The sequence below is a fragment of the Amphiura filiformis genome, unplaced genomic scaffold, assembly GCF_039555335.1.
Source record: "Amphiura filiformis unplaced genomic scaffold, Afil_fr2py scaffold_53, whole genome shotgun sequence".
Lineage (NCBI taxonomy): Eukaryota > Metazoa > Echinodermata > Ophiuroidea > Amphilepidida > Amphiuridae > Amphiura > Amphiura filiformis.
In genome coordinates this window covers 453566-460628 of record NW_027305517.1, presented here as the reverse complement: position 1 = coordinate 460628, position 7063 = coordinate 453566, and positions in this window count along the sequence as shown.

The following is a 7063-nucleotide window of genomic DNA, read 5'->3' as shown; positions in this document are numbered from 1 at the left end:
GGCGCCCTCTCTATCTCTCTCATCATAATGCTCTCTCTCCCTTTCTCTCTCTCCCACATATGGCCCCAACCCACCCACCCTGTCTCTCTCATTCGCTCTCCTCTCCCGGAAGTGAACTTTAAGTAGGCCTACGTCTCGTGTGGACACACTCGCAAGTTACTTTCGAAATTAAACGAACATGTAAACACACCAACTTCTCTGGGATTAGGTGAATGACCGCTAATGTTATTCCTTTGTTAGTATGTTAATTCTCCTTTGTTAGATACCGTACGTTTGATTGTTATGGATAAAGGATATACCGTAGCCATGACTACTATGTTCCTTCATTGTTAGTTACCGTTACAGAGTCCGCTTCCCTCCTGTAACATTAACCCTTCCTCCTCTCCCAGTCCATCCCCTTTCCTTATTTGCCCCTCTCCCTTTCTTCTTTCTCCCACACATGGCCCTGACTCACCCACCCCTGTCTCTCTCATACCCTCTCACCTCCACTCTCTCCTCTCCCGGGAGTGAACTTACAAGTAGGCCTACGCCTCGTGTGGACACACTCGGAAGTTACTTTCGAAATTAAACGAACATGTAAACACACCAACTTCTCTGGGATTAAGTGAATGACCGCTAAGGTTATTCTTTTGTTAGTATGCTAATTCTCCTTTGTTAGATACCGTACGTTTGATTGTTATGGATAAAGGATATCCCGTAGCCATGACTACTATGTTCCTTCATTGTTAGTTACCGTAAGGGATTAGAGAGCGCATAAGGCCGCTTGTTATGCTAATTCTCTTCATTGTTTGCTACGGAACAGGTTACTCACCTTAGGTAAATGTTTAAACTCAGTCGCTACGCTATCGCGACGATTGATTGACTTTTATTGAATAAAACCGCTGTTCCAAAGGCGACTGGGTGTAAACCTTTACCTAATGTGTCTAATACGGTAAAACAATGAAGAGAATTACCATAACACTTATCGGACTTGCGCAGCTGAGCAGTTTCACTAATCCCATACGAAAACTAACAATATCAGTGGTGGGGTGGGGGAGGTGGGGATTAGGGGGGCCGGGGGCAGTGGCGGCTGCAGGCATTTTTCGGGGGTACAAGGGTGGGGAGGGGTCAAAGTGAATTTCAGGGGGGGGGGGGATCAACCCATTTTGCGCAAAAATGGAGCAAAAAGTCTTTTCTATCTCAATTTCTGTTTGTGTATTGTACCAAACGAAAACCGAAGGGGTTATGTGAGTTGATTTATAATTTGGCTTCTTTAACAAAGATTTGCTAATCAATTTATCTTTTAAATACAAATAAGCATGCTGCCAAATACTGGTAGATATCGGGCTGATTATACTGCCATTGGAAGTGGTCAGTTGCCCCCCCCTCTCTCTCTCTCTCTCTCTCTCTCTCTTTCATCATAATAATAATAATTATTATTACTATTTGAACCAACTCGATATTATGAGTTCAGTTAATAAAACTTCAAGGGTCTTTTGGTGAAAGTGGTGCCGCAATTGGGAACTTGATCCATTTATTCCCTTCCCCTCTTCACCTGTGCCTCATCTCCCGGTCCCTTTCTCACCCCACTCTCCCCTTCTTCTCTCTCCACACACAACTCCATGAAACACACACACATACACACCCTCTTTCCCTCTAGGTGGGGGGACTGATCGCCTTTGATTGAAGTTACCAAGTACAATGCCAGAGTCCGCTTCCCTCCCGTAACATTAACTCTTCCTCCTCTCCCAGTCCATCCCCTTTCCTTATCTGCTCTCTCTCCCTTTCTTCTTTCTCCCACACATGGCCACAACCCACCCCCCCCGTCTCTCTCATCCCCTCTCACCTCCACTCTCTCCTCTCCCGGGAGTGAACTTACAAGTAGGCCTACGTCTCGTGTGGACACACTCGGAAGTTACTTTCGAAATTAAACGAACATGTAAACACACCAACTTCTCTGGGATTAGGTGAATGACCGCTAAGGTTATTCTTTTGTTAGTATGCTAATTCTCCTTTGTTAGATACCGTACGTTTGATTGTTATGGATAAAGGATATACCGTAGCCATGACTACTATGTTCCTTCATTGTTAGTTACCGTAAGGGATTAGAGAGCGCATAAGGCCGCTTGTTATGCTAATTCTCTTCATTGTTTGTTACGGAACAGGTTACTCACCTTAGGTAAATGTTTAAACTCAGTCGCTACGCTATCGCGACGATTAATTGACTTTTATTGAATAAAACCGCTGTTCCAAAGGCGACTGGGTGTAAACCTTTACCTAATGTGTCTAATACGGTAAAACAATGAAGAGAATTACCATAACACTTATCGGGCTTGCGCAGCTGAACAGTTTCACTAATCCCTTACGGAAACTAACCATATCAGTGGTGGGGTGGGGAGGTGGGGATTAGGGGGGCCGGGGGCAGTGGCGGCTGCATGCATTTTTCGGGGGTACAAGGGTGGGGAGGGGTCAAAGTGAATTTCAGGGGGAATCAACCAATTTTGCGCAAAAATGGAGCAAAAAGTCTTTTCTATCTCAATTTCTGTTTGTGTATTGTACCAAACGAAAACCGAAGGGGTTATGTGAGTTGATTTATAATTTGGCTTCTTTAACAAAGATTTGCTAATCAATTTATCTTTTTAAATACAAATAAGCATGCTGCCAATACTGGTAGATATCGGGCTGATTATACTGTCATTGGAAGTGGTCAGTTGCAGCCCCCCCTCTCTCTCTCTCTCATCATCATAATAATAATTATTATTACTATTTGAACCAACTCGATATTATGAGTTCAGTTAATAAAACTTCAAGGGTCTTTTGGTGAAAGTGGTGCCGCAATTGGGAACTTGATCCATTTATTCCCTTCCCTCTTCACCTGTGCCTCATCTCCCGGTCCCTTTCTCACCCCACTCTCCCCTTCTCTCTCTCCACACACAACTCCATGAAAACACACACACACACACACACACACCTCTTTCCCTCCAGGTGGGGGGGGGCTGATCGCCTTGATTGAAGTTACCAAGTACAATGCCAAAGTCCGCTTCCCTCCCGTAACATTAACTCTTCTTCCTCTCCCAGTCCATCCACTTTCCTTATCTGCTCTCTATCCCTTTCTTCTTTCTCCCACACATGGCCACAACCTACCCACCCCGTCTCTCTCATCACCTCTCACCTCCACTCTCTCCTCTCCCGGGAGTGAACTTACAAGTAGGCCTACGTCTCGTGTGGACACACTCGGAAGTTACTTTCGAAATTAAACGAACATGTAAACACACCAACTTCTCTGGGATTAGGTGAATGACCGTTAAGGTTATTCTTTTGTTAGTATGCTAATTCTCCTTTGTTAGATACCGTACGTTTGATTGTTATGGATAAAGGATATACCGTAGCCATGACTACTATGTTCCTTCATTGTTAGTTACCGTAAGGGATTAGAGAGCGCATAAGGCCGCTTGTTATGCTAATTCTCTTCATTGTTTGTTACGGAACAGGTTACTCACCTTAGGTAAATGTTTAAACTCAGTCGCTACGCTATCGCGACGATTGATTGACTTTTATTGAATAAAACCGCTGTTCCAAAGGCGACTGGGTGTAAACCTTTACCTAATGTGTCTAATATGGTAAAACAATGAAGAGAATTACCATAACACTTATCGGGCTTGCGCAGCTGAGCAGTTTCACTAATCCCTTACGGAAACTAACCATATCACTGGTGGGGTGGGGGAGGTGGGGATTAGGGGGGCCGGGGGCAGTGGCGGCTGCAGGCATTTTTCGGGGGTACAAGGGTGGGGAGGGGTCAAAGTGAATATCAAACCACAGACAAACCTTGAAACCTGGCAGATAAAGTGGACAGCACCCACCCAGCTCTATTATTGATGTATGAGGCACAACTTTCAGGGTCACATTTATAAAGACTTAACTGCTTAACGGTGGGATTTATTGATTGATATAAGCCTGTATTCGTGGTGCGTCACGCACGTGCAGCTACTTCAAATTTTACAGCTGATTGACTTTTAACCGTAAATCTATTCATCAAAATCTACGGTACATATGCATACGGGAGCCGCAACATCGCTATTTAATGTAATAAGTGACGTGAGAGGATATTGTCATTTAGAATTACAGTTAAGAAGGTCAGGTGCAATGTCAGTGTTAGAGTTAATTATTTTTTATCGGGGGGGGGCACCCCATTTTGAAAGTTGTGGTGCAATTTCACCTGATGCAGCGCAATTTGAAGTGCAGTCTCAGAACAATCAAAATAAATTTACAATTTTGTAGGACACTTATGTTCAACATGGGCCTAAATATTTTGCACAGACACAGATTATCTTTCAGCTACTCCTGTATGAGTGACCCAATATCAGACGAACCCTCTCCCATGAGCAGGGTTCATATTTAATTATTGTGAAGTCCCTTAGTTGAATAAACGTAGGCCTTCAAGACATGCTGAAAAGTCACCCAATTTTTTTCTTAACTATCTGTTTCTGTCAAAAGTCACAGGAAATTCTTCAAAGGCCACCCATTTGGGCTACCAACTGTTAACTAACTGTTAACAATTATGTTCTCCATAAAAACAGTCTAATGTTGACTAATTAGTTGAATAAACAATATTAATTGCTTCTCCTGTGTAATGGTATGAGTGACCCAATATCAGAGCAAATGAAAAATTGTCAAGAGAAATGAAAGAATGAGTAACCCTTCACAATTAAAAACAGGGAAAATATGACCAACATCGATTTTCAATGGAGGAATAACACAAAACGTATAAACAAAGTTAAAAGAGTTTTTAACTTTATACGTTTATGTTATTCCCCCATTGGAGGTTGTGTCATATTTTCCCTGATTTTAATCTTATCCATTGCTTAACCTTTGGTTCCCTGATGGTCAGTTGGAACAGATTTTCCCTGTTCTTATATTGACCATTCACATCATAACAGAAGACGTTTTATGTTAACATTTTATATATAACATTGTTATAAAATTTTTGTAGATAATAGTTATTTAAAACATTTTCGTAATCATACCTAGAGTTTTTTTTATCATCCGATAGAAAGACTTCTTCTCTGGTGAGACAACAGGGCTGGGGTATCTTTCCATATCAAAGTTTCAAAATCTGACATATCAATTTCCTCAATATGTTGTTTTGATACAACTTATGAGGGGGAAAGTTTGATTTTACAATATTTCGATATTATTTTTTAACTTTGTAACTTCATCATGATTAACATAACTGTATTTCAAAGTGTCAAACTATATCATTATTTTGTCCCAATAAATATAATCCAGGGAATAAAATATTCATTCATATGTTTATTTATTTTATTCAACCTGTGCCATTTCTACTGGTGCTACATACATGCAGGACAGCGCTATGCTGCACATGCATTCTAATAATTTGTCTATAATACATTATACAAGCATCAGCAAGCACAATTTGTCACAAGATTTGAAAAGTAAAAAGCCTATGTACACACTGAACACAATTCACAAACAAGCTGTAAAGTACATACTGAAGCTGTCAGTATAAAATGATATATATGACCTTCACGATGCTATTAATTTATCCCAAAGATTAGGAAAACTAGCAAAACTGGAGAACTGGTACTGTTCAAATAAAAACATCTGCAAATCTTGCTGCAATTTCCAAATAGTATTTCTATTACTTAAATAATTATTTTTATTATTTCTTTTAATACAAACACATTACTGCCTATGATGACTTTATCGTATTACTTAAATATCAAAATCAAGTAATAATTACAAAACTCGATATAAACTATCACCTCTGTGGGTTTTGGGGTATATAACCAGCACGAATATTGTCTGCAAACACTGCATGAGAAAAAAGTAGGTCAATAGTCAGACAAATATAGGGCGGGTGCGGCTACGCCGCACCTCGCCCAAAAAGTTCATGTTTAAACAGCAACCCAATAGGTGAATAGTTGGTAGTGAATTAGGCGGAAAGGCCCTTCCAGTGCTTTTGAAACTAATTAACTTAATTTGACCCCTTAACGTAAACAAAAACAAAACTCGACGTTTTATTGAAGTGCACACGACCTTGTTCTTCGCATCGCAAAAGCCCGTTTTCCGAATAGTGTAAACCGTAAACGTTTTTAGCCTCACCAATGTGCCAGTTTCAGTAATTTATTGTAGATTATGTGCACTAATTTTCATCTTTTATCTTGCATTATTTGAATTTAAATTTGTTGTTTATATATTTTGTATTTGTAATTTTGTAATATTTTGATGTCTTTTAATGTAAAAAGTTGTTCAATTTGGCCTTAGGGTCACGATGCTTTGTAATAGGTGACCCCGGCCATCCGGGTACTTATTTTACATGACGCTACAGTGCCTACACTTACGCTTTTCAACCCACAATAGACCGTGGAGCAGTGCAACTAGTTGAAGACTTGTAGCAGAGGCTGATTCGGAGTGTTTACATTTTGTTTTGACCTTGAATCGAGCAAATTTCGGGCCGATTTCGGCAAAATAAAGGTTAAATACTTGGCGAAAATTGCATTGTATGTGAAGCTGAACACATGAACATGTAGAGGAGAGTCTTTATTTTTGTTGTTGGCGGAGGCCCCATGTCGAGAAGTTATAGAAATGGTAGTATTTTGGCCGATTTGAAAAGGGACAAACCACAGAAAACTACAAATTTGACTTCTGAATCGGATTTGTTGTCAACGGAGGTCAACGGCTTGTGACGTCACTCCGGGGTCACCTATAAGATGAAATGAAATGAAAATCATATGATTAACTTAGAAATAAGAAATTGGGAATTCTTATTCGATCGTGGCATATGGAATAAGAATTCCTAATTTCTGTTTATTATCATTTATTTCTCTGCCAACCTGCAAACATTGCGATACTGTATGTAAAATATGTAGAATAAATGGTTAGGCTTCATATAGTCTCTAAACCTTTCAATATGTAGAAAACAGTATATAATATTCCGTTTTAACGTTCTAATTCCAAAATTCAATTTTAAAGTTAATAAATTTTGAGGCACGTGGTAAGCTGGCGTAGACTGGCTGGTACTTTTACCATTCCTAGAATTTAATTTAAAAGTAAACGAGTTTCG